Genomic DNA, 13,920 nt, shown 5'->3' on the forward strand with positions numbered 1-13,920 from the left:
ACTCGGCCACAACAACTGACTGTAAGGCGTGTGCACATAATCTGTATGCAAGTTTTCAAGGTGTCCCACCACACATTCCTGATATTCTGCAATGCACTTTTTAAAAATAATGTTTTTTTCAGCAGGCACATTCTCTCCTAAAAACAAAAATTGCATGCGTATATCTCTAGTTTGGAATACCATAGGCTTGCATGCATACTCTCATGGGTCACTCAAGTTTTTTGGACCCTATTGCACTCTGTTTTCGTGCTGCTTTTAGTATATGGCCCATATTACAGAAGTTTACCATCTTTGAGTATTTGAGGCTCCTTTGTAAGTGCTTTATATTTTTTCCTTGAAGAGCTATATAATGAAGGGGACCGGGAAAGATTGCATTTATGGATGATAAAAGAAGGCCCACTTGTCTCACCAAATGCTGTAGAGAAACCTGATGTTTTACTCATGTTATCCTTAGTTCGTTTTTGTTAGACCTTGCATTCTTAAGGTGGTCCCAACCCCACCTTATTGCTTTTCACCTCCGCATTTTGCTGTATCTTTTTGTTGGCCTTAGGACTCTGATCACTTTATCGCTACTAATCAGTGCTGAAGTGCACGTGCTTCTTCCTTAATCATGTGTATAATTGGAGTATACCTGACTGACAGATTTAATTTACTTGAAAGCCCCTTGTAAAGTGGTATACCATATACCCAGGGACTGATTGTGCCGCCCAAAGAAATAGCATTTCAAACCTGTCTCAAGCCTGCTACTGCAGTGCCTGTGCTGCAGTGTACTGCCACTTCGACTTGGCATTTAAAACTACTTGCCAAGCCTTAAACTCCAATTTTATTACATATCAGTAACCCCTAAGGTAGGCCCTAAGAAGTCCTAGGGGCATCATGCTATGTAAGTAAAAGGTAAGACATGTACTGTGGTAGTTTGTATGTCCTAGTAGTATCAAACAGTCTATTACATTTTTCACTACTGTGAGGTCTGCCCCTCTCATTGGTTAGCATTTGGTATTCCCTTATACTTTTTGGGGGGTAATTCCATATCAGAGAGGAGAAGCTTTATTTATTTATTGATAAATCCTATCTACTGGTGAGGTTGGATTTAATCTTACTATTGTATAAATGCCATTTTTAGAGAGTGAGCATTTCTCTGCACTTACTGCTCTATTTGCATGAAAACCTGTCTTCAATTGACGTCTGGATTGGGCTGCGAGACAGCTACATATGTGCATTCCCTGTAGACAGCCACAACACAGGACACTCAACTGCAACTGCATTCATCTGCATTCTGATTGGCCTGGGGGAGAGCTCCGCTCCCCTTACCCCAAATATGTTCAAGAACGATAATTTATGTCAGTAAGTACAGTATACCTACATCTTATAATCATGTGTGTTTAAATAATTTGTCGTTAGATCGTTTAAATATTGAAAAGGATCTGTTTTTAATAGACATTTTACAAAAACAACTGGTACATTTGGGAATTCTGTAAAGGAAAAACCCAACTGCCGTGACATTGCCAACCACAATGCCATGACTCGGATTCGAACCGAGGTTGCTGCGGCCACAACGCAGAGTACTAACCACTATACTATCACAGCGAGCTACTTGGGCTCAATAACGTACAGTGACTTGAAGAAATTATAATTCAGAACACTCAGGGCTACTCCTGTGATAGGCTGAATGTGTTCATTGCTTCCTCATTCCTTATACAAAAGCTTTATCTCCTCAGTGGTTAATAGGCTGGAACCGTTTTCTGGCCGCCTGCTTGTGAACTGGCAGGAGTCAAAGATCACACATACACTGGTGGGCCTGTGATGGGACACCAATGCAGAGAAACACACCTGGCGCAGATATTCTATTCTGTTTATTAGACCTGCATCTCCCCTGTACCTCCTCAAGCCATCTGTATGTGAAGCAAGAAAGAGTTAAGGAACGGTCCATCTACACTTTTATTGGGAGGATGCTGCCGTGAGCTCCTCCCAGCTAATCACACAAACAGCAGTAAAGCAAGATAACTACACAGTTAGGGGAGACTGCATGGTTAGGTTTTTGAGGAATTATTGAAACTGACCTCAGTGACCCATAATCAGAGCTGTGGCTAATGACAGCATGCGTAATTCTGATGAAGCAAGCACCATGGCTCGTAGGGGCCCCACAACACACTTTTCTTAGCTCATTGAATTAAAGTATAAACTCCTGCCATGTGTGAGTGGTTAAGGCTTGTTAATTTTGTTGCTTTTCAAATTCACGTCTGACAACAAGACGAAGGAACATTGGGGCATCAGACGCTTTGGAAAGAAGCCACCAACCGCAGAGAAAGAGAGAAAGAGGGAAAAGACAGTATGAGGTGTGGAGAAAACAGCAGCAGGTACAAGGAGCTCAAATGCGATTAATGGCGCATAAATAGAGCACGTAAAGGAACAGTTCAAATCTAAGAAAAGGGAAAGAAAAGACTAGGAAAAAACACAGAAAGAGCTTGTAGATGAAATTCTCTTCCAGGAACAGCAGGTTAAGAGAAATTACACAGGGAGCAGTTAAGCTTGTAACACGGGGGAGAATAGAAAAGAAAATGCAGTTTTATGAAGTGTGTTTGCCTAATCCAGCTAGCACTTTTATTTTATTTCTCTGTTTGCTTCTTTTATTGGTAAAGTAAGTTTCAAGTGCATGCACAGGTATGACCGAGAGAGCCAGGGTATAATAATTTGAAGCGTTTGTACCAGCGCTAATGAAGGACGAGAGTTATAGCAAAGATATGAAAGGGGGAGCGATAATAAATATGTGATATGGCAATAGTGACACCAAAATAAGCCACCTATTTATAAAACTGACATGGAAGAAATACTAAAGGTTAACTTCTGAAATTGTAGCCGATGGTAAAAAGATTCTCGTTGTCGGCAGGATTCGAACCTGCGCGGGGAGACCCCAATGGATTTCTAGTCCATCGCCTTAACCACTCGGCCACAACGACTGACTGTAAGGCGTGTGCACATAATCTGTATGCAAGTTTTCAAGGTGTCCCACAGCAAATTCCTGATATTCTGCAATGCACTTTTTAAAAATAATGTATTTTTCAGCAGGCACATTCTCTCCTAAAAACAAAAATTGCATGCGTATATCTCTAGTTTGGAATACCATAGGCTTGCATGCATACTCCCATGGGTCACTCAAGTTTTTTGGACCCTATTGCACTCTGTTTTCGTGCTGCTTTTAGTATATGGCCCATATTACAGAAGTCTACCATCTTTGAGTATTTGAGGCTCCTTTGTAAGTACTTTATATTTTTTCCTTGAAGAGCTATATAATAAAGGGGTCCGGGAAAGATTGCATTTATGGAAGATAAAAGAAGGCCCACTTGTCTCACCAAATGCTGTAGAGAAACCTGATGTTTTACTCATGTTATCCTTAGTTCGTTTTTGTTAGACCTTGCATTCTTAAGGTGGTCCCAACCCCACCTTATTGCTTTTCACCTCCGCATTTTGCTGTATCTTTTTGTTGGCCTTAGGACTCTGATCACTTTATCGCTACTAATCAGTGCTGAAGTGCACGTGCTTCTTCCCTAATCATGTGTATAATTGGAGTATACCTGACTGACAGATTTAATTTACTTGAGAGCCCCTTGTAAAGTGGTATACCATATACCCAGGGACTGATTGTGCCGCCCAAAGAAATAGCATTTCAAACCTGTCTCAAGCCTGCTACTGCAGTGCCTGTGCTGCAGTGTACTGCCACTTCGACTTGGCATTTAAAACTACTTGCCAAGCCTTAAACTCCAATTTTATTACATATCAGTAACCCCTAAGGTAGGCCCTAAGTAGTCCTAGGGGCATCATGCTATGTAAGTAAAAGGTAAGACATGTACTGTGGTAGTTTGTATGTCCTAGTAGTATCAAACAGTCTATTACATTTTTCACTACTGTGAGGTCTGCCCCTCTCATTGGTTAGCATTGGGTATTCCCTTATACTTGTTTGGGGGTAATTCCATATCAGAGAGGAGAAGCTTTATTTATTTATTGATAAATCCTATCTACTGGTGAGGTTGGATTTATTCTTACTATTGTATAAATGCCATTTTTAGAGAGTGAGCATTTCTCTGCACTTACTGCTCTATTTGCATGAAAACCTGTCTTCAATTGACGTCTGGATTGGGCTGCGAGACAGCTTCATATGTGCATTCCCTGTAGACAGCCACAACACAGGTCACTCAACTGCAACTGCATTCATCTGCATTCTGATTGGCATGGGGGAGAGCTCCGCTCCCCTTACCGCAAATATGTTCAAGAACGATAATTTATGTCAGTAAGTACAGTATACCTACATCTTATAATCATGCGTGTTTAAATAATTTGTCGTTAGATCGTTTAAATATTGAAAAGGATCTGTTTTTAATAGACATCTTACATAAACAACTGGTACATTTGGGAATTCTGTAAAGGAAAAACCCAACTGCCGTGACATTGCCAACCACAATGCCGTGACTCGGATTAAAACCGAGGTTGCTGCGGCCACAACGCAGAGTACTAACCACTATACGATCACGGCGAGCTACTTGGGCTCAATAACGTACAGTGACATGAAGAAATTATAATTCAGAACACTCAGGGCTACTCCTGTGATAGGCTGAATGTGTTCATTGCTTCCTCATTCCTTATACAAAGGCTTTATCTCCTCAGTGGTTGATAGGCTGAAACCGTTTCCTGGCCGCCTGCTTGTGAACTGGCAGGAGTCAAAGATCACACATACACTGGTGGGCCTGTGATCGGACACCAATGCAGAGAAACACACCTGGCGCAGATATCCTATTCTGTTTATTAGACCTGCATCTCCCCTGTACCTCCTTAAGCCATCTGTATGTGAAGCAAGAAAGAGTTAAGGAACGGTCCATCTACACTTTTATTGGGAGGATGCTGCCGTGAGCTCCTCCCAGCTAATCACACAAACAGCAGTAAAGCAAAATAACTACACAGTTAGGGGGGACTGCATGGTTAGGTTTTTGAGGAATTATTGAAACTGACCTCAGTGACCCATAATAAGAGCTGTGGCTAATGACTGCATGCCTAATTATGATGAAGCAAGCACCTTGGCTCGTAGGGGCCCCGCAACACACTTTTCTTAGCTCATTGAATTAAAGTATAAACTCCGGCCATGTGTGAGTTGTAAAGGCTTGTTAATTTTGTTGCTTTTCAAATTCACGTCTGACAACAAGACGAAGGAACATTGGGGCATCAGACGCTTTGGAAAGTAGCCACCAACCGCAGAGAAAGAGAGAAAGAGGGAAAAGACAGTATGAGGTGTGGAGAAAAGAGCAGCAGGTACAAGGAGCTCAAATGAGATTAATGGCGCCTAAATAGAGCACGTAAAGGAACAGTTACAAATCTAAGAAAAGGGAAAGAAAAGACTAGGAAAAAATACAGAAAGAGCTTGTAGATGAAATTCTCTTCCAGGAACAGCAGGTTAAGAGAAATTACACAGGGAGCAGTTAAGCTTGTAACACGGGGGAGAATAGAAAAGAAAATGCAGTTTTATGAAGTGTGTTTGCCTAATCCAGCTAGCACTTTTATTTTATTTCTCTATTTGCTTCTTTTATTGGTAAAGTAAGTTTCAAGTGCATGCACAGGTATGACCGAGAGAGCCAGGGTATAATAATTTGAAGCGTTTGCACCAGCGCTAATGAAGGACGAGAGTTATAGCAAAGATATGAAAGGGGGAGTGATAATAAATATGTGATATGGCAATAGTGACACCAAAATAAGCCACCTATTTATAAAACTGACATGGAAGAAATACTAAAGGATATCTTCTGAAATTGTAGCCGATGTTAAAAAGATTCTCATTGTCGGCAGGATTTGTACCTGCGCGGGGAGACCCCAATGGATTTCTAGTTCATCGCCTTAACCACTCGGCCACAACAACTGACTGTAAGGTGTGTGCACATAATCTGTATGCAAGTTTTCAAGGTGTCCCACAGCAAATTCCTGATATTCTGCAATGCACTTTTTAAAAATAATGTATTTTTCAGCAGGCACATTCTCTCCTAAAAACAAAAATTGCATGCGTATATCTCTAGTTTGGAATACCATAGGCTTGCATGCATACTCTCATGGGTCACTCAAGTTTTTTGGACCCTATTGCACTCTGTTTTTGTGCTGCTTTTAGTATATGGCCCATATTACAGAAGTCTACCATCTTTGAGTATTTGAGGCTCCTTTGTAAGTGCTTTATATGTTTTCCTTGAAGAGCTATATAATAAAGGGGTCCGGGAAAGATTGCATTTATGGAAGATAAAAAAAGGCCCACTTGTCTCACCAAATGCTGTAGAGAAACCTGATGTTTTACTCATGTTATCCTTAGTTCGTTTTTGTTAGACCTTGCATTCTTAAGGTGGTCCCAACCCCACCTTATTGCTTTTCACCTCCGCATTTTGCTGTATCTTTTTGTTTGCCTTAGGACTCTGATCACTTTATCGCTACTAATCAGTGCTGAAGTGCACGTGCTTCTTCCCTAATCATGTGTATAATTGGAGTATACCTGACTGACAGATTTAATTTACTTGAAAGCCCCTTGTAAAGTGGTATACCATATACCCAGGGACTGATGGTGCCGCCCAAAGAAATAGCATTTCAAACCTGTCTCAAGCCTGCTACTGCAGTGCCTGTGCTGCAGTGTACTGCCACTTCGACTTGGCATTTAAAACTACTTGCCAAGCCTTAAACTCCAATTTTATTACATATCAGTAACCCCTAAGGTAGGCCCTAAGTAGTCCTAGGGGCATCATGCTATGTAAGTAAAAGGTAAGACATGTACTGTGGTAGTTTGTATGTCCTAGTAGTATCAAACAGTCTATTACATTTTTCACTACTGTGAGGTCTGCCCCGCTCATAGGTTAGCATTGGGTATTCCCTTATACTTTTTGGGGGGTAATTCCATATCAGAGAGGAGAAGCTTTATTTATTTATTGATAAATCCTATCTACTGGTGAGGTTGGATTTAATCTTACTATTGTATAAATGCCATTTTTAGAGAGTGAGCATTTCTCTGCACTGACTGCTCTATTTGCATGAAAACCTGTCTTCAATTGACGTCTGGATTGGGCTGCGAGACAGCTGCATATGTGCATTCCCTGTAGACAGCCACAACACAGGTCACTCAACTGCAACTGCATTCATCTGCATTCTGGCTGAATGTGTTCATTGCTTCCTCATTCCTTATACAAAGGCTTTATCTCCTCAGTGGTTGATAGGCTGAAACCGTTTCCTGGCCGCCTGCTTGTGAACTGGCAGGAGTCAAAGATCACACATACACTGGTGGGCCTGTGATGGGACACCAATGTAGAGAAACACACCTGGCGCAGATATTCTATTCTGTTTCTTAGACCTGCATCTCCCTTGTACCTCCTCAAGCCATCTGTATGTGAAGCAAGAAAGAGTTAAGGAACGGTCCATCTACACTTTTATTGGGAGGATGCTGCCGTGAGCTCCTCCCAGGTAATCACACAAACAGCAGTAAAGCAAGATAACTACACAGTTAGGGGGGACTGCATGGTTAGGTTTTTGAGGAATTATTGAAACTGACCTCAGTGACCCATAATCAGAGCTGTGGCTAATGACTGCATGCCTAATTATGATGAAGCAAGCACCATGGCTCGTAGGGGCCCCACAACACACTTTTCTTAGCTCATTGAATTAAAGTATAAACTTCTGCCATGTGTGAGTGGTAAAGGCTTGTTAATTTTGTTGCTTTTCAAATTCACGTCTGACAACAGGACGAAGGAACATTGGGGCATCAGACGCTTTGGAAAGTAGCCACCAACCGCAGAGAAAGAGAGAAAGAGGGAAAAGACAGTATGAGGTGTGGAGAAAACAGCAGCAGGTACAAGGAGCTCAAATGAGATTAATGGCGCCTAAATAGAGCACGTAAAGGAACAGTTACAAATCTAAGAAAAGGGAAAGAAAAGACTAGGAAAAAACACAGAAAGAGCTTGTAGATGAAATTTCATTACAAGACCAGAGGCTACCATTATGCAAATACTTTTATTTGCTGCCCAACATGCAGCCCTTTAAAGAATATTACTACATCACAATAAAATAGAACGTTAACACATGACAACCAGGATGAACAGGCTCCTATCTTCCTCTTTTGTTCGCTGCTCTGACACAGATAAGTACAACTTCTCTAGCATGCCATCTTGACTTAATTATAGATGTCTTAATGTACTTTACTTGAATATTAGTTGAATAATTGAATAATTATATAATACCTGCTAGTATTGTTTATCTAGTTAACTTATTTAATCAGTTATCTAAAGACTAGGTACTAATGTCGTTTTAAACATGTTCATTATAATATTTCCCAGTCCAATTTATGGTCGGGATTAACCTTCTTCACCTCTGTCTTCCTTTCTTAATCGATTTAAATTTGTAGTCCATGGTAACATGTTAATCTTTCATGGTACATGGTATTTCATGGTAAGTATCATACTGCTTGTCTGAAACTTTACAAAACCCTAATGATTTAACACAGCACTCCTTGTTTTAAAAAAAAAAAAAAAAAAAAGGGGGAAAATAGAGGTTTTGAAGAAGAAACAGAATCACCGATATATATATTTTTTTTGACTTCCCGCGTCTCTTAGTAACGTAGAGACGCGAGGAGAGCTCTACCCATACACAATGCCCTTTGTTTCCTCGAAGCCTCACGCGTCCCCTAGCAACTAGCTGGGAGACGCGGAGACGCGATGACAGAGATCCTACGTTGAAGAGCCTTGCGCGCTAGAGACGCTTTAACAAATGAGAGACACGCTCGCGCCTCTATGCGCGACCCAGCAACGTTAGTGACGCTCCTGTTCTCCATGGTTACCTTCCTTTTAAAGGAGCGTAACGGAGACGGAGTGGACGAGGCTGCAATCTGAGTTATTTCTAAAACGTAAACGCAACTTTAATAGATAAAACCAAATCAAACAAAGATCGCCACCTACTGGCCCCAGCAGAATCGGCAGAATACTTTCTTTGAGATAAGTAAATTCACCCTCGTTAAAATACCTTTTTATTAAATCCTCAACAAAGGATATTTCCCCATTTAATTAACCCTTGAAAGGTTTATTTAACACCCATTCTGCACATATTATTACTATGGATGACAGCGTCAATGTTTCAAATGTTCCCCCTAAGGAACCTTTACTTGAAAACATTAAAGACCTCCTTAGAGAGGAATTTAGATCCTCTATCAAGGAAGCTGTTGACGCTGCTCTCGCCAAAAGGAAGAGAGTTTCACCCACAGAAGAGAATTACTTCTCGCTCTCAGATGGGGAATCTCCTTCAACTTCTGCAGCGCAAAAAAAGGGAAAAAAACTCCAAAAGAAAAATTATTGTATTGAAACCAACAATACAAACGAGAATGGTGGCCCTTGCGCCACAAAATTGATTGGTGCCCCTTGCGACACAATAGACAGACCTCGATTACTTGAGGCAGGGAGAAGAGGTGTCCTTAGCGGCACAATAGAAGGCGGTACCCTCTACGGGACAAATGAATTTGATGATTATTGCGAAACTCAATCAACAGACTATGATAATTCTGACGAATTTATTTTTGACCCTCAAGATTCATTTGAGGATATTGATGAAGATCTACAAACTCCCTCTACTTCCACCTCAGTCAAAGACCCATTTGGTAGGGAAATGTTTAATCCCACTACAATCCGCCACCCCCGTAGCACTGAATGGTGGCCTATGGATCATGTTGCCAAATACCTATCACAATGGGTTAGAAAACCCCTTGATATTAATACTCGCAATCTTTTAAGGAATGAATGCCCTCGCCCCTCCTCCGAGGACAAGATTTGTAACACTCCTAACCTTGATCCTGACCTAATCACCTTTCTGTTCAAATCTGGAAGGGATCCCAGAAAAGGAATCGAAAGGTGCCTAAAACAAGCACAAGATAAGCTTCTGGATGTAATGGGTCCACTCTCTAAAATCTTGGATATCACTGAAGAAGCTAAAGCTAATGACTCACCTGTAGACCTTGAAGTACTTCGAGGATGGTCACAACGTGCTATTTGCCTCATCGGCAATGCTAACGCTAACCTAATCTCCGAACGAAGAAAGGCTGTTCTCCTTAGAATGAACCCGAAACTGGCTGACCTCTCGGCCAGTGAAGATATGTCCAACACCAAAGGCCTCCTATTCGGAGATAACTTCGTTAAGACACTTGGGAAGTATGTCTCCACTTTCAATGCCTTTAGTAGGGCACAATCAAATATGCGTAGAGTCTTCGGCACTCGATCACTTTTTGGAAGGGCTGACAGAAGGGGACAATCTGCCAGCCGCTCCTCATTTCGGTCCCAATTTTACCAAGACAACAGAGGCTATCGCCCTTATAGAAGCTTCCGTGGAAACTCAAATTTCTATCCACAAAGAGGAAGAGGCTCTAGATCCCATGGCGGCAGACCTCGATCATCCAATCAAGGAAACTACGGTAAGCACAACCCCTTCTATCCCCTTAAAAGTGGCAGGAAGATTGAGACACTTCGAAAAGAATTGGCTTCGAGTCACTCAAGACCCATGGGTTTTAGAAACTGTTGTGGGATTCAAAATAGAATTTTGGGAAAGACCCTTTCAGGAAAGAGCTCCCAGAGAACTTGTTTTAGACAAGGAAAATTCGAAGTTAATAGAGACAGAGATCTCCCAAATGTTAGAGAAAGGGGCTATCGTAAAAATTCCACTGTCAGAGTTAACAAAAAGCTTTCTAAGTTCTATCTTTCTAGTCAAAAAGAAAGACAAGGGTTGGCGACCTGTTATAAATTAAAAAAATTTAAACAATTTTCTAATCTACAGACATTTCAAGATGGAAGGTATCCATCTTTTGAGGGACATTCTTCAGACCAAAGACTGGCTAGTGAAATTGGATCTAAAAGATGCCTATTTCACCATTCCCATGCACGAAGAGTGTCGCAGATATCTCCGATTCACTTGGAAAGGAACTCTCTATCAGTTCCAATGCCTCCCCTTCGGTCTATCTTCTGCCCCTTGGTGCTTCACCAAGGTTCTTCGTCCGGTGGTCAGTTACCTAAGGGAAAGGGGGATTCGTCTTATAATCTATTTAGACGATATCCTCATCATGTCTCAAGACAAGACAGAAATTTTAAAACATTTAGATATCACTATGACCCTCCTTCAAGACTTGGGTTTTATCATAAATCTGGAAAAATCTATTTTAACCCCAACTCAAGAAATAGAATTCTTGGGTTTCAAAGTCAATACTATTCTATCCAACCTGATCCTTCCCCATCAGAAGGTTACCAAGATCAGGAAACACGTCTCCTATGTTCTTTCAAAAGATATTATCCGTCTGAAAGACCTAGCGAGGGTTTTGGGCCTCCTTTCGTCTTCTATACAAGCAATTTCTCCGGGCCCACTTCATTACAGGGGCTTACAGAGATTGAAAGCTCAAGGCTTGAGGAAGGGTCTCTGGTACGAAGATTCCCTTCCCCTTTCAGAGGATGCTCGGGAAGACCTGCGTTGGTGGTTAAACAACCTCCAAGCTTGGAATGGAAAAGCTATATTTGGAAATGTACCAGATTTTACCCTAGAATCAGACGCGAGCAACCGTGGTTGGGGTGCTCGTCTGAACAACTTAGAAACCGGTGGGAGATGGTCTCTTTCAGAACAATCCCTCCACATAAACTCTTTAGAAATGTTAGCAGCTTTAAATGCCCTTATGAGTTTCAAAGAACTTCTGAAGAACTCCAATACTCTTATCCGTTTGGACAATTTTTCAGCCGTCTCTTACATAAATCGTTTGGGTGGCGCGAAATCCAAAAATCTCTCAGATATCGCCAAGAAAATTTGGTATTTCTGTTGGGAGCACAAAATCATCCTCAGAGCAGATTTCATTCCCGGTTCCTTGAATCTGAGAGCAGACTGAAATTCACGTTTCCTTCACGATTCCAGCGATTGGATGCTGAATCCCAGATTCTTTCATCTAATTCAAGAAGTTTGGGGCCCAATCCTATTAGATTTATTTGCCAGCCGGTTGACGAACCAGGTTCAGAAATACTTCAGCTGGAGACCAGATCTGAACGCTTCGGGAGTAGATGCCTTTCTCCAACCTTGGGAAGGGACGAAGGGCTGTTACGCCTTCCCTCCCTTCTCAATGATTCAGAGATTGTTGTGGAAAGTGAGACTCGAATCATGCAATATAATTCTGGTGACTCCTTTTTGGAAATCCCAAGTATGGTTCCCCAGTGTAATGGAACTGGCGATAGACTTCCCATGGTTAATCCCTTCTTGTCCGGGTCTTCTACAAGGCCCAGACGGAGAAGAACATCCTTTAGTCTTGGAGGGGAAAATGAACCTTCTTGTTTGGAGGATATCAGGGATTCAGGGAGATATTCTGAACTTTCAGGAGAAGCTAAAAGCTTACTGGAAGAATCATGGGCCCCTGGGACCAGAAAGAGATACAGAGGAATATGGAACAAATGGTCTGGTTGGTGCCTTGAAAGGGATCTGGATCCCGTTCAATGTCCTTTACAATATGTAGCTAATTACCTCGCTCATCTTTTTGAGTCAGGTCTTTCTTTTAGAACCATCAATTGTTACAGGTCAGCTATCTCTTCAGGTCATTGTTTAATTAATAACCTTGCTATTGGTAGTAATCCACTAATCAAAAGGGTCATGAAGGGCATTAGACTTAGGAGACCCCCTAGACCTCGCTATGAATCCCTGTGGGATGTTAATCTGATTTTTAACCTTTTCATGTCCTGGCCTGTTAATCAGTTACTTTCTCTTAAAAGAATTTCAATGAAATTAGCAACCCTATTGTGTTTAATATCTTTCAGAAGGGTGTCTGATATTAAAGCTCTTGATCTTTCCTACAGATTTTATTCTTCTGAAGGTGTTCATTTCGATATTTGGAAAAGAACCAAAACAATGTCAGAATCTATCTTCTATCCCTTCTTTCATGAATGTGAAAAATTATGTGTTGTTAATTGCATGAAGTGTTATGAAAATAAGATTTCAGTTTCTAGACCTCCTGGATGTAATCAACTTCTTTTATTTTTTGTTAGACCTTTTAGGCCAGTATCATCAGCAACCTTAGCAAGGTGGATACGCCTGATTATGCATGAAGCAGGTGTAGATCTATCTAGGTTTGGTGCTCACTCTTCTAGAGGTGCAATGGCTAGCAAAGTCACAGAAAGAGCTTGTAGATGAAATTCTCTTCCAGGAACAGCAGGTTAAGAGAAATTACACAGGGAGCAGTTAAGCTTGTAACACGGGGGAGAATAGAAAAGAAAATGCAGTTTTATGGAGTGTGTTTGCCTAATCCAGCTAGCACTTTTATTTTATTTCTCTATTTGCTTCTTTTATTGGTCAAGTAAGTTTCAAGTGCATGCACAGGTATGACCGAGAGAGCCAGGGTATAATAGTTTGAAGCGTTTGCACCAGCGCTAATGAAGCACGAGAGTTATAGCAAAGATATGAAAGGGGGAGCGATAATAAATATGTGATATGGCAATAGTGACACCAAAATAAGCCACCTATTTATAAAACTGACATGGAAGAAATACTAAAGGTTAACTTCTGAAATTGTAGCCGATGTTAAAAAGATTCTCGTTGTCGGCAGGATTCGAACCTGCGCGGGGAGACCCCAATGGATTTCTAGTCCATCGCCTTAACCACTCGGCCACAACAACTAACTGTAAGGCATGTGCACATAATCTGTATGCAAATTTTCAAGGTGTCCCACAGCAAATTCCTGATATTCTGCAATGCACTTTTTAAAAATAATGTATTTTTCAGCAGGCACATTCTCTTCTAAAAACAAAAATTGCATGCGTATATCTCTAGTTTGGAATACCATAGGCTTGCATGCATACTCCCATGGGTCACTCAAGTTTTTTGGACCCTATTGCACTCTGTTTTCGTGCTGCTTTTAGTATA

At 41.2% G+C, this 13,920-nt stretch overlaps 4 non-coding genes across 4 annotated transcripts in view; all 4 read right to left on the reverse strand.

The window, feature by feature from the left end:
- Positions 1-16, reverse strand: part of TRNAS-AGA (transfer RNA serine (anticodon AGA)) — an 82-nt gene extending 66 nt beyond the window's left edge. Inside the window, exon 1 of the tRNA in view lies at positions 1-16. This exon is cut by the window's left edge and continues 66 nt beyond it. This is a non-coding gene — a tRNA (tRNA-Ser).
- A 1,499-nt stretch (positions 17-1,515) lies between these two features.
- On the reverse strand, positions 1,516-1,587 carry TRNAH-GUG (transfer RNA histidin (anticodon GUG)). The gene has a single exon. It is a non-coding gene; the product is annotated as a tRNA-His (tRNA).
- Positions 1,588-2,875: 1,288 nt separating this feature from the next.
- On the reverse strand, positions 2,876-2,957 carry TRNAS-AGA (transfer RNA serine (anticodon AGA)). Its single transcript has one exon. It is a non-coding gene; the product is annotated as a tRNA-Ser (tRNA).
- A 10,634-nt stretch (positions 2,958-13,591) lies between these two features.
- On the reverse strand, positions 13,592-13,673 carry TRNAS-AGA (transfer RNA serine (anticodon AGA)). Its single transcript has one exon. It is a non-coding gene; the product is annotated as a tRNA-Ser (tRNA).
- Positions 13,674-13,920: the final 247 nt, after the last annotated feature.

The sequence above is a fragment of the Lissotriton vulgaris genome, chromosome 1_1 (assembly GCF_964263255.1).
Source record: "Lissotriton vulgaris chromosome 1_1, aLisVul1.2, whole genome shotgun sequence".
NCBI lineage: Eukaryota > Metazoa > Chordata > Amphibia > Caudata > Salamandridae > Lissotriton > Lissotriton vulgaris.